Here is a 14,665-nt window from a genome sequence, read left to right on the forward strand (position 1 = left end):
GCACTTTGGGAGGCCGAGGCGGGTGGATCACGAGGTCAAAAGATCAAGACCATCCCGGTCAACATGGTGAAACCCCGTCTCTATTAAAAATACAAAAAATTAGCTGGGCACGGTGGCGTGTGCCTGTAATCCCAGCTACTCAGGAGGCTGAGGCAGGAGAATTTCCTGAACCCAGGAGGTGGAGGTTGCAGTGAGCCAAGATCATGCCATTGCACTCCAGCCTGGGTAACAAGAGCGAAACTCTGTCTCAAAAGAAAAATAATAAAAATAATAATTTCTTGATATTTTTGTTGCCACCTTACCTACACAATCAAAGATTTTGAATGAGTTTTTTTATGTTCCCTATCTCAGTTTATGCTGCTCCCAATCATTTTTCAATTTACTCCAATCTTCATCCTGCTCCTATTTTTTTTTAGATGAAGTCTCACTCTCTCCCAGGCTGGAGTGCAGTGGCACTCTCTTGGCTCACCACAACCTCTGCCTCCCAGGTTCAGTCAATTCTCCTGCCTCATCCTCCTGAGTAGCTGGGATTACAGGCACACGCCACCATGCCCAGATAATTTTTGTATTTTTAGTAGAGACAAGTTGGTCAGACTTTGAACTCCTGATCTCATGATCCACCCGCCTCAGCCTCCCAAAGTGCTGGGATTACAGGCTTGAGCCACCTCACCAGCTCCATCCTGCTCCTGTCACTGCACTGAAATGACTTTCAGTGTGGTCACCAATGACCATTATTTTGCTGCAGCCAATGAACATGTCTTATATGCTTTTTGTTTAAAGTATGAGTCAGGACATGATAGAGATTAGAGGTCAAAGTATCTGAGTTCAGATTGTGGCTTCACCACTTGCTAGCTGTGTGACTGTGGGCAAATTTGTTAATCTTTCAGTATTTGATTTCATCCGTAAAATGGAAATAATTAAGGAACTTATCTAATAGAGTTGTTTTGACATGTAAATTAGAGAAAAGATAATTAGTACAGTGTACAGCACAAAATATATGTGGAAAAGATATTAGTTTCTGCTGTAATTATTTTTATCCTTCCTTGGGAGATAATTCTCCAGAGACTCCATGTTTTTGCACATCATGAAAGCAGAGGCACTGATAGCCTTTTGTTCTGGAATGTAATTTCAAGGATTTTTGTACATGGAATCTTCTTGGAACGTAGGGACTCCTTTGAGAGGGAATCTGTTATTTACAGTCCCATATAATGAAGATATCCCCCTCCCAGGCAAATATGGGTATCTTTGCTTGCAGAAAAATGTAAAAGACTAGGATTTCCTAAGTTCACAGCTGTAGAGCATGATGCAAGCTCTCTGTGTATGCAGCACTCACTCAGGCTCACGCTTTACTGCCCCTGTGCTACTTGAACCTGCTCAGCCACAAATAATACAGTTCTTTGGCTCTGGCTCCAGAATCTCATGTCTGTGGTTAGTATCCTTGAAACTCTGGCTGACTAATCTGTTAACTTGCAAGTAGGTACAACCGTCAACCCTTCACAGTTTTTGACACTTCTTGACACATTCCAGCTTTCGAAACGAGACAGAACCTTCTTCCTGAGAGTCTCTGCTCTCAGAGTCCATCACGCTGCAGTCTTGATACCCCCTGACTCTCGCTCTTTCTTACTTTTTGCTTCTTACCCTTAAAAAGCAATCATGCCTGCAATGTTGGCGTTTCTTAGAGTTTTGTCTCTCCTTATTCCTCGACCTTAACTCCTTTACACTGCCCAAAACACTCCTCTCTCCCTCCATGACTTCAGTTAACATCTCTGTGAAGATGACTCTAAATATGTATCCATAGTCCAGGTCTTTCTCCAAACCACAGAAACATACACCTAATCGACTGCTGGACATCCTGACTTGAATATCTCAGAGGTGACTAAAACCCAGCCTGCTGAAAACTGGATTTATCATTGTCTCTTGAAAACATGCTTCTGCCTTAGTATCTTCTCTTTTAGTGATGACATGCCCCCACCAATCCCCCATTGCCCAGGCCACAAGATGAGTGTCATCCCTCCCGTTCACCCACACTGTCAATTACCAAGCCACTTATGCCTCCAAAGTGGGTTCTGAGTACAATCCTTTTTTACTACCTATGCTGATGTCACCATAAACCACACTGCTAATAGCCTCCTACATTGACTCCTTTCTTCTTTCCTGTTCTATTCCATTTATTACATAGAAACACAGTCATCACTTTAAAATTTAAATCTTGTTTAAATAATTTAAATGGTTTCCCATTGGCTTGATGTCAAAGTCCAATCTCCTCAAATTGGTTTATAAAGCCCCGAACTCTATTCATTGCTTCTGCTGCCTCTTTCAACATTCTACTCTTCAGATACACTGGCCTTCTTGGACTCTATAAATGTGCAAAGCTGTATCTTCCTCCAGGCCGTTGTTCATGCTGTTGCTTCCTGGGATTTCCAGGCATCCAGTATTAATTGAATAATCTATTTATACCATCCTATCCTAGAAAATAAAAATTTGAAGAAGGATGTATATGTTCATCACCTATCATGAAACAACAGTTTTAATGTGCAACTATCTGCTTTGATAATGAACCTGAATGATTACATATTTTGTGACTAATAGGTAAACAAATGGCTTTCATAATACTGACCCAAATGAGTTTCCTGTCAGTACAAGAGAAAAGGCAGGAGTTAGTGCTCAGGCCAGATTCCTCTCCTGCTCTGCAAGTAAGTGTCCAGTGCTATGAGCTCTCTTGGTCACACAGATACATGTCTGTACCCAAAGTTCTTTAGGAGTTCAATGTCAAATGTGGTAGAATACTAAGTAGTGTAGATAACACTATTATTTGAAAAGACAAAAAGGGAGGGGTCTCTGCTTCTAGGTATGGTGAAGCAGCTACTACTAGACTAACACACCCTTTGGAATAAACAAAACAAAACACAAAACGGCTGTTTGAAGACTCAAAGAGTGAAAAAAAGACACTAGAAATTCCACTGTGAGTGAGAGCTTCAGAAACATCTGTTACTTTGAAGCGCTAGTCACAGGGGCATACCAGAAAAAAAAAAGTTGCCTAATAGTTTGGAACCATCTCACTGACCTCAGAGAAAAAATTAATTAAGAGCTTTAAAATAGGCAGGTATTGAGAACTCAATGTGCTGAAAAAAAAAGAACCACAAATAAGTGAAACAAATAATCAATATGAAATGGCCCTTAGAAGCATTTGCTGGGTTTAAAATTTCACATATACAAGGACAGTTTCCAAAAAAAAAAAAAAAAATAAAGTGGCAAACAACTGTAAGAGACTAAAAATCAAACAAATATCAGTAGTTTCTCAATGCTGGAAAGGGGCTCATGAAAGGGGCTACAGTAGGCAGCCCAGACATTCAGCGAAAACCCTTAAAGGGCTATACTCTATAAACAAGGCAAACTCAAAAGGGACTTGACTTGGCTAAAGATGGTCAGATTGCCGTCTCTTCACTTGAATAAAATAAAATTAAACGCTCTTCAATGGAGGAAAGTGTTACCCAGAGATTTTTAAATTGTCAACACATCATGTCTACTATTCAGTAAAAAATGACCAAGCATACCAAGAAGTAGGCTAAATGACCATAAGTTAGAAAAAGAAACAGAAAACATACATACACTTTTAAATAACTACATAAATTTAAGCAAATATATATTAAAGTTGCTATTTAATATGATTCAGGAAAATTGGGGAAAAATTCGAGCAGTTCAATGGAGAACTAAAATCCATAAGAAAAATAATCAAATGAGAAAAATCACACAAATAAAAAAAAATGCAATAAATAAAATAGCAGGAAGGATACAGGACTAATAAAATGAATTTAAAATTTGATAGAAAAAAAACTAAAGTACAAAAGATAAGAGGGTAGAAAACATAGAAAAAGGGTTTAAGAGACACATGGGGACAAGGTGAATAGGTCTAACATAGATGCACTTGCAGTTCCAGAAGGACAGAGGAATATTAATTAGAAAGAAGCAATATTCAAAAAAACTTTGCCTGATAAAATTTTATAAAACTGGTAAAAGATATACAGCTTCAGATTTAAGAAGTGACCCAAAACTCAAACAGGATAATTATTTGAAAATCACAATTAAAAAATAAAAAAACAGGCAAAAAGTTTGAACAAACACTTCACAAAGAAACATACCCAATTACCAAAAAGCACCTCATCATACCTCATCACCGCCAGCAAGGCTCTGCATGGTTTACCCAAATCTACCTCTCAGATCTCATTTCCTACCACTCTCATTTCTGCCCTAAGTTCTACCAATATGCTTCTCCCCTTGTTTGGAGAGAATACTGCCCCACATCTTTATGTGACTGACTCACATTAAGAGGCAGCTATTGACTACCCAAAATAATTAGCCTCCTTTCCCAGTCTCCCTCTCTGCCACATCACACTAGTTTCTTTATAAACCTTCCACTATGTAATATCAACTTCTTCGTTTACCAGTTTGTTTCTTTATTGAGTAGCTCTCCCCAAGGCATGTAAACCTCATTTGAGCAAATAGTGCCTGTCTTGTTCACCATTGTATCTCAGTGTGTAAAAGTCTTTAGCCTGGCATGTAGTACAGACCCAGTATCTGATTATCACTTAAAAAAGAACATCATCCTAATCACTGACTTCAAGAGCTAAGACCTCTTCTATCTTATTGATCTGTACCCTTCAAGGTCCAGCTCAATTTCTGTCATTTTAAAATGACTAATTCCATCATCACTTATTTTTATATGTATCGGATTCCTGCAGCTTTAGAGCTTCCCTCTATTTCATCACTTCATTTAATACTCTTTACCTTCTGAAAATTAGAGGTGCAATTATTTGCTGCTACATGAGGTTAAAATCTCCTTGAAAGTAGTCATTCTTATCTCTGTAATACCATGTACATATTACTGAATTCTATTTATTGACTTACCGATCGATCAGTGATGGCTTGAAAATAATAGATTAAAAAGTGGAAATATGGCAAAAACAATTTAGAAATTAAGAAAAATGGTGATAACAGAAGGGAGGCTGTAGCTCTTTAAGCATTTGGGACATATTACTACAATTCTTTAATGAACTCTGCTCATGGAGAGTTAGTTCTAAGGATTGTTTTTCAGTTCATTTTTCATCTCCCTTTTTTTTCTATCTCCCAACGGAAAACAAATGAAACTTGATATGCTGGTGACTGTTAATGTCTGACTGCCTTTGAATTGCTGCAGTTTGGTCTGTTCTGTCTCTACAGCTGAATTGTTCTGTCTGAACCATAAGATTGTAGTGCTTGCTCTTTTCTCATCTTTTTCAGGGTCCAAACCCTATGAATCCTTTAAGGTTTGCTAAAATGTTTAGTCCTTCTAGTCTTCCCTGGATGACCTAGCCCTTACTGGTCTTCCCCCAACACTTACTCTGTATCCTTTGAGTTTTTGGTATACAGATCAGTAAATAACTTTTTAACAATCATTGACTAAATGATTCTTTTTTAATCACCAAGGTAACTTAGTATTTAAGAAGAAAATAATATATTTAGAATCTATTGGATAAAGAGTATGTTTCAAGCATTTAAAAGAAGAAAATACAGAATCCATAAATAAGGAAGGCAAAAGATGAAAGACCCCTGAAATTAAAATTGAAGCAAAATAAAAGGATATGAGATACAAATAGAAGAGCAGACAGACTATCACTTTAAAAACTGAATATAAAAAGAGTATTTACTGTAGTTCTAAAAAACAAAGTGAATCATTTGTTACTGTGAAGATTATCTGACTTTGCTGTAACAACATGTGAAGGGTTACGGAACAAAACCATGCTCCGAAGATACAAATGCTACAAGAGGCACTGAATACGGAGACACTGAGATGTGAAATATGAGAGTTCATAATACAGAAGAACAAGTAAATGAAAAGATAAAATAACAAGAACGTAAAGGCAAAAACAAATCATTTGCTGAAGGGGGAGATGAAAAGTAAGCAACTGTGTAAAGAACAAAAAATCTGTCTCAAAAGTATAAAAAAGTATCTGAAAACTGGTGAGCTACTTAGGACAAAGGAACAAGACTGTCGATACACGTGAGGTTGAAACTGAGACAAAGTAAAGCATCTGAGACACATAAACAGGGTCAGTGATAACCTCGGGGTACATTTAAGTACAAGACTTAAATAACAGATGACACACAAAGGGAATAAATCATCCGCTGACAAAAATATGGCACTCAGACTGCCCCAAATGAGAACTGAGTTACTATGAAGCACGTGTCAAAGAAATTACATTACATATAAGGTGAAGAAAGAGATTATAACACATGTAATATGGACACGGCAGGAGCCTGAACATGCCTGAGTCCCCGAGATGGTACACAGTGCATTGGACCCAAAGACAGTGAAGGTGACACTCAGTGTGGGCAGAGAGAAGATGCCTAAGGTAAGACCAACGCCAAAACTAAACAAAAATCTGAGATGCACAGGAAGCCAACATGTTGTTTCAGGATTACAAGGGAAGTGGGTTAGTGACACAGCAGAAAATGAATTTTAGAAAAATCATCTCTGGCCAATGCAGGGAAAGATAAGAGCGTAAGGAGATGTTGAAATAATAGTCACACAGAAGGCAAGCATTCTCATTAAATTACTTTGGTAGAAAATCACAGTATCTTCACATTTTGGAGCCAAACAATACAGCTTAAGGGTAAGATAAAGGGTGGGCAGGAGGGCAGGAGAAGAAAGATTTCCCTATATAAATGCCAAAAAAGGAATGCAGCTATATCCTGGATAAGAAAAAATAAATCCAGCCAGGGATCAAATGAAGAAAGTTGAAATAAGTTAAATAAGTAAAATATAAAGGGGAAAGGCCGGGCGCGGTGGCTTAAGCCTGTAATCCCAGCACTTTGGTATGCTGAGGCGGGCCTCGGTCAAGAGATCGAGACCATCCTGGTCAACATGGTGAAACCCCGTCTCTACTAAAAATACAAAAATATATAAATATGTATGTGTATATATATATATATATTTACGTATATATATATATATATATATATATATATATATATATATATATAAAGGTGAAAATAAATAAAGCTATGTAAACCTAAAAGAAGTATCTTGTATGCATGTAAGTATTCTACAAAATAAACTTCAAATCTGTGACTAATAACAGATTAGTTAAGAAAAAGTGCAGTTTGAAGGCTGGGCACAGTGGCTCACACCTGTAATCCCAGCACTTTGGGAGGCTGAGGTGGGCAGATCACAAGGTCAAGAGATCGAGACCATCCTGGTCAACATGGTGAAACCCCATCTCTACTAAAAATACAAAAAATTAGCAGGGCATGGTGGCGCGTGCCTGTAATCCCAGCTACTCAGGAGGCCGAGGCTGCAATGAGCTGAGATCGCATCACTGTACTCCAGCCTGGCAACAGAATGAGACTCCGTCTCAAAAAAAAAAAAAAGAAAGAAAGAAAAGAAAAAGAAAAATGCAGTTGGGACCATTCTGAGAAGAGCAAAATCTTCTTACCTCATATCAAACACTCAATTCACTTCCAAATTTGGTAAATATTTAAATATTAAAAATGTAATTAAAAGAAAGCATAGTAAATGTTTTTCTGGACTCAGGTACAGAACACCCCAGCTTATATGTAACAATAAATCCGTACGTGGTTAAATAAAATGTTTGCATATCAAAAATCACCACAAAGAAATATAAAAGGCAAATTTATAGCAAACTAGGAAAGCTATCCTTCAGGAAAGTTTAACTTCATTATTATTTTCAGGAAATATAAAGTTAAAAAATGATGTGATAGCCTATTATGCCTACCAATTTGGAAAAACTAAAAGTAAAAACATGAAAAACTCTGTAATATCAAGATCTCATGTAAATGGTCACTCACATATACCTGAGTGACATGTAAATGGAAGTATCGCCTTCTGGAAGACAATGTGGCAGCACACATCCTTGCCCAGAAATATAATTCAAGATGGGAATTTATCCTAAGTAAGAAACAAGGAATGTGAAACAAAAATTTCCTTCAGTGAGGCAAATTGCAGAATTGTAAGAGAAGATCACTGGAAATGAGTATTCAATAATCAAGTTGATTTTTAAACTCACTCAATATACCTAGGAAAGAATATTGTACAGATATGAAAAATGACATAGTGGAAAATATATAATGACATGTAATGGAGTTCACAATATGTTGCATGGATGAAATTGTAAACAGTGATCATTGTGGGCAATTAGCTATAGGCAATTTTTATTTTGCCTTATTTATATATTTTCTAAATATTGAATCTGGTAAAAAGTAAAACATTATTTTAGTACTATCACAACATAATAAAGATGTTAGAGTACAATTTAAAACCATGAAAAGAATGAGTTAGAAGACAGTATGTATATTATACATTCATGAAGAGAAACACAATATACTCTCACACACACACATACACACACACCCCATAATTAACTCTAGGAAACTTATTGCATGTCTGGCTATTTACTAGGTGATGTGTTTTAAATTGTATACAAAAATATATATATATCACTTTTGTATTAGATATGAAAAATATTATGGAATAAACATTTTTGTTTAGGTGGAAGACAAATGATTAGATTGGTATTTGCAGAATCAAGGCCTGTGAGCAGCAAACGCTGTCTTTGTCTGTGTATAATGGTATGGAAGAGGAAAGTTAAGCAGACAAAGAAAAAATGTTGAGGCAATAGTTGGTTTAATTTAGTTATGAAGAGAAACAACTGCCTAGGAAATGTTTGAAGAAAAGTAAATACATAGAAAATACAACAAGAGATCAAAGTTAATTTCTCTGGGTCAACAGTGATGAATATTCTTCCCCAAAAAGGAAGAAAGAGTTCAGCACATCTGAACTGTACCTAAACATGGAACATCAAAGTTTTCAATAGGGTAAATAAAATAATTTAGGGCCTGGTACGGTGGCTCATGCCTATAATCTCAGCTCTCTGTGAGGCTGAGACGGGTGAATCACTTGAGGTTGGGTGTTCAAGAGCAGCCTTGCCAACATGGTGAAATCCTGTCTCTACTAAAAATACAAGACTTGGCCAGGTATGGTGGTGGGCAACTGTCCCAGCTACTCGGGAGGCTGAGACAGGAAAGTCACTTAAACATGTGAGACAGAGGTTGCAGTTAAGCCAAGATGGCACCATTGCACTCCAGCCTGGGTGACAAAATAAGATTCCATCTCAAAAAAATAACAATAATAATAATTGTAAATTGGGTAAAATGCTCATGCTTATGTGAACATTTTTAAAATATACTATTAAATACTTACTTTGAGAAAACCATTGCTTTAAAGTGTTGTGGTGAGCACCAAAAGAAAGAGAGAGAAGATATGTCCCTAGGAGATAGCTATCAATCTAGAAGAAACAAGAATAATATAAACAATGTACGTGTTAGACAGTATGGGTTAATGTCAAGTCAGTAACATCAACCACATGGAATAAAGCAGTTCAGAGAAGGTCAAATCGTAAAAGCCTGGAGTTATTCCGAAAGCTTTCATAGAGAAACTGGGATTTCAACTATCTTTTGGATAGTAGATGGGAAAGACACTGACGGTGCACCTAGGGTGAGTTTACAATCACACCACTCTTCCTCTTCCTTGGAGGAATAAACAGCACCTAAAGCAAATGTACATGAGAAAAACAACAGCACGGCTGTGAGTCCACACCCTCTTCCTTTTTAAATGTGGGGCAAAGAGGAAAACACTATTTTTTCTTCGGTTATCAAGTAATACTGGACTACATGGAATCCTTTCCAGTTCTGTAGGTCGAGGATTCTACACTCACCTTGTACTCCATTAGAGAGCTAACAGAAAGCAGCACACAATTGAGGATACATAAAAAGTCAGTTGCATACAATTTGTCATGCCTCTGAGGTGAAAGGGTGCCAAAGGGAAGCAAAGACAGAGTCAAGGTAGTGAGCTACGCTGCCCCTGGCAGGTTCAGAGATCAAAGGCGACCTTCTGAGAAGAGCGAGCAAAAAGGTATGCTTCTCTGGAGAAGCCAACTTAAAAAAAAGGAAAGAAAAAAGGATAAATGGAACATAAGTACACAAGGAGAACACTGGATCTCTGTTGCACCTAAAGCCATAAAAGAGCCAAGGAAGAAAGGAAACGGCTGGAAATCACAGAGAATGGTCCTGAAGTGGAGAAAGAGGTAACACCCTTTCCTCTCATTTCTGCAGCAAACATTTGAACGTCCATGTCCTCTTGTGACTCAAAAATAAGTAAGAAATGCAATGTTTTTAGAAAAATTGATATCCTGGGGGTGCATCATCTTTGCAGATGAGAGGAAACATTTATAAATGAGGATTAGGTGCCATGTTTTGTGGGATAAACTGTGGGGAAAAATAGAAAGAGAAAAAAGGAAGAAGAAAGAAGGAAGGAAGGAAGAAAGGAAGGAAAAGGCAGGAAAGGAGGAAGGGAAGAAGGAAGGGAGGGAGGGAAGGAGGGAGCTGCATAAGAGAGAAGGAAAAGAGAGGGAGGGAGGTGTAGGCCACTGGGGAAAATCAGAGGTCCTTAGAAAAAGGAAATAAGTATCAATGCCTCTGGGACCTATGAGAAATAAAGATTGCATTTGGGGAAAGGCCTCACTCAGCGAGGTTTGTGAAACTTAAAATGCCCGACACGGCTCTCCTTCATCTGAACCCTGTTACCGCTCCTTACTCACCCTAGTACTCTCCTCCTCACAATGCACTCCAGTCCCATGGACTTTCTCCAAGTTCCCCAAGTACATCAGTTCATAGTTCCAGGTTAGAGCCTTTGAATTCCTATTCCCTTCACCTGAGGTACTCCATTCCGACACCATCAGGGCCGACTCACTCCTCAACTTGTGACCTCCTCAAAGAGGCCTTCCCTGGGCCCCATTTAACACACACATGCCATTGTATACATCTACACATTCCTTATCACTATTTCTTGCTGAGCTTTTTTCCCCACAAGCACTTCTCATTCTCAGTACGGTAAACTGCATTTTACTTATTAATTTGTTCCTGTCTTTCTGCCTAAGATGTAAGATTTATAAAGGTGGGAACTTCTGTTCACTATTGTCATATCGGGCCCATAACATTGCCTAGTACACAGTATGTACTGAACTAGTACATTGCTCATGTTTTTAATATTCATCCTTCAAACATTTATTTTATTATTCATCCTATAAATATTTCAAGGAAGGATGAATATTAAAAACATGAACAATGTACTAGTTTAGTCTTCAAATAGAAAAAAGACTAAAGGTTTCACTCTCTGAAGGACACAGGATAATTAAGCAGGGGGACAGTGAAGATAATACAGAGATTTTAGTCAGCTCAAAACCAAATAAATGGATCAAAGCTGACATGGGAGCAGGATCCATAAAGACTTAATATTTAAAAAGAAGAACAATTCCCCTAATAGCACTGTGGGGGATAATGATAATTGTTCGTAGATATTTTCTGCAGCAGAAGGGAAAAGTTGCAGCGTTCCCAGGTCTAATTATTATGAACTGAAGTACCTGGGTAGAAGACCTGACTGGGAGACAGAAAAGTCAATGGATGCAATTTATATGCTGTAATTCTTATGCAGACAATGACTCATAAGGTATATCAGGGAGGATGAAAAGTAAGCATTTTGGTTATTTAAAAACAAACTGTAAGCAACACTCAGAGCAGACCAAACAAATGTGCTCAATATGAGGGAGTCATCGTATCACTCTAGCATTGCTCTGTCACACTAATGTGCGAACAATTGAATTGAGGGATGCTGAAGAAGCAGGTCTTCATGGAATCCTGGGAAGGAGGACAACTCAGTACAATTAAACAAGGGTACGACCTGAGAAAGTCAGAAGAGCGAGTTTATGATGAGGAATACCTATATACTTTGCATACATTGTAGACATATAGAGCTCTTTTTTGTGTGTTCTGATTGACACAAAACAAACTGTATAAGAATTTTTTCCTATTTACCTGAAAGCTTACAGATGAGATTATTCTGTATATTACAATTAACCCATTAACTATGTCTTCTTCATCCTGATGAGCATAGGCTGTAGCTCTAGGCCTTGCTCTTAGCAAACTCTGAACCAGTGTTTTCTTAACACAATAATAAATAGAAATGAAAAGGCATTTGATGACCCCAGATTCTGTTTCAAAAGAAAGTCACAGCACTTCATATTCCCACTGGAATGGTCGAGATTATGGGGAACCCTCACAGTACAGAAGAGTAAATCCATATAACACGCATTAGGAAAAAAAGTCAGACATACTTAAACTAAGAGAAATAGAAATGTCTCTTGTTCATCTAAAGCAAGAGAAGCAACTTGCTCCCTTAAAGGCAGCAATATTGATGGATGCTAGCAATGAGAAAATATAACACAGCTGGGCAGCATGTGAGGTGAAAAGGTGTACCCGGGGCACATAAAACAGCAATGATCAGAGAACAGAAGGTGAAGGAAGTGTACATCTGTGCTGGGAGGAAGAAGAGCCATATGCACCCGTGGCACATTGGGGAAAAATACAACAGACTTGGATGTAAAGGCAGAAAAATGACTCACGGGGGACAGCTTATAAAGATCCTCCATTTCCCTGGAAGAAAATACAAGGCATCTGGATCACATTGGGAACAGATGAAACATATGGGGGGTGAAGGGGAGGCGCATCTGGAATTCACGTATGTGGCAGGGCAGAGAGGGGAGGTGAAGGATGAGGTGTTGGAACCGACGTCGCTGCTAAGTGCTATGTGCAAGGATGGTGCTCATGGGATCACAGATAAATATTCTTGAGTTTCACTAGGGAAAAGTGAGGTATTCTGCGCTCCTTGACAGAAATGTAAACTCTTCAGGGAAGCACTGTTATAAATGAAGCCTTGAGGAATGTGTCAAGAATGAAAATAATAATTATAAAGAGAAGGGAAGCTGATATACATTGTGCAATGGTGATGGGTGTGTAATCTACACTCCATGTAGAATGATAGATGAGAAAGCTGACCACGGAGAACATGATTTTAAAAAAGAAAAAAAATACTATCAAGAGGAAGAAAAGAAAACCCCAAAATAAACCCTGGAATGTATTAGAAGAACATTTAAAACATCCGGATAACTTTGGCAGATAAGTAAAAGTACTTCTAGTGACTAGGTAGAAACGACAATACCCATGAGATTTACTGAGGGGAAAATAAAGTGAGTTATGAGAGTGAACAGATGGCGCATCCCAGCTAAGGAAGACTACCATTAGGCTTTTCTAGGACACAGTAACCCAGATTCTACTTGTTAAAAAAGATGGTATTTAAGAATTTAAAATGGGAAAAAATATAAAGTTTACATCAGCCCATTCTTGTATGAGTTTTACCAGGAAACTAGTTTTATGGCCTATTTCTGGGTGGCACCTACTTACCCTCACAGAATGCTTAGACGTATCTGAGGCATAGAACCAATCACTTACCTAGAATGTTAATAAAACTGCTTAGCATAAAATAACACTGATTCAGCTTTGGGGCATCCGTATAACAAATCATGCTCATCCCGTGCCACCAACATTTTGATTCTCTGGATCAGTCCCTGCATAAGGAGACTACGTGAAAAGTCACTTCACAAGCTACGGCGTGCTGCGATTTAATTACACCACTACAGTTCCGAGACCTGCCACTTGCAGCTGCCCTGGGTTGTTGCTGGCTGCCTCCGCAGTATATGAGCCTGTATTTCTTATACAGAAAAACACTGTGTTGAGCTACAACACTGAAAGTGAACTGCCTGAGGAAGCACGAGGCTTCTGAGGTCAGACTTTCTAACAGAATGGAACAGTACAGAGAACAAAAAGGGCTGACATGCAGTGTGTGTTCTTCCTCCAGGGTAAGCAGCCCAGCGCGGTAGCTCATCCCGAGAGCCAGCAACTTACCCATCATCCTAGATGCTTCTCTGCTCAGGTGCATGTCCGCCTGGTGCACGTCCATCCTGTTCTCCATCTCCACTGATTTTGTTCAGCCTCTCCACACGTTTCTTCCGGACAATAGCCTCGTAGCTGGCCCTGCTGACTTTTGTCTTCCTACCTCCAGAATCCATGCTTTACAGTGACCAAACCCCTTCCTTTTATGGTTTCTTCTCTCCCTTTTTTTTTTTTTTTTTTTTTGAGACGGAGTCTCGCTCCCCCGCCAAGCTGGAGTGCAGCGGCGGGATCCGAGCTCGCAGCAACTTCCGGTTTCCGGTTTCAAGCGGTTCTCCCGCCTCAGCCTCCCGAGTAGCAGGGACTACAGGCGCGCACCATGACGCCCGGCTCGTTTTTTGTGTTTTTAGTAGAGACGGGGTTTCACCGTGTTGGCCAGGATGGTCTCCATCTCCTGACCTCGTGATCCGCCCGCCTCGGCTTCCCAAAGTGCTGGGATTACAGGCGTGAGCCACCGCGCCCGGCCGGTTTCTTCTCTCATAGAAAAAAAATCTACATTCCAACCGAGAACGACAGATAAGATGCTTCGTGGCTTCCACCCACCTGCCTTTCCATCTTCCATCTCTCACAGCTCACCCGCATCAACCTAACCAGTTCCTGCTTTAGCAGCATTGAGTCACCTGCAGCCTCCACGAACCTTGTGGCTCCATGCTTAAATCCTTTGCGCATGGCGTTCCGTCTATCAGGAATCTCTGCCTTCCTTGACTATATAAAGGCCTACTACCGCCTTAGCCGCATTGCTTGGAGTCACCTGCCTCTGTGAAGCATT

General features: G+C 39.1%; 1 long non-coding RNA gene across 1 annotated transcript in view; it reads right to left on the minus strand.

Annotated features, from left to right (window-relative positions):
• LOC103789074 (uncharacterized) overlaps positions 1 to 14,131 on the minus strand; it is a 248,658-nt gene extending 234,527 nt beyond the window's left edge. The window contains exon 1 of the long non-coding RNA XR_013529017.1: positions 13,852 to 14,131. This is a non-coding gene — a long non-coding RNA (uncharacterized LOC103789074). The remainder of the gene's footprint in view (positions 1 to 13,851) is intronic.
• Between the last annotated feature and the right edge of the window lie 534 nt (positions 14,132 to 14,665).

The sequence above is a fragment of the Callithrix jacchus genome, chromosome 18 (genome assembly GCF_049354715.1).
Source record: "Callithrix jacchus isolate 240 chromosome 18, calJac240_pri, whole genome shotgun sequence".
In the NCBI taxonomy this organism is placed as follows: domain Eukaryota; kingdom Metazoa; phylum Chordata; class Mammalia; order Primates; family Cebidae; genus Callithrix; species Callithrix jacchus.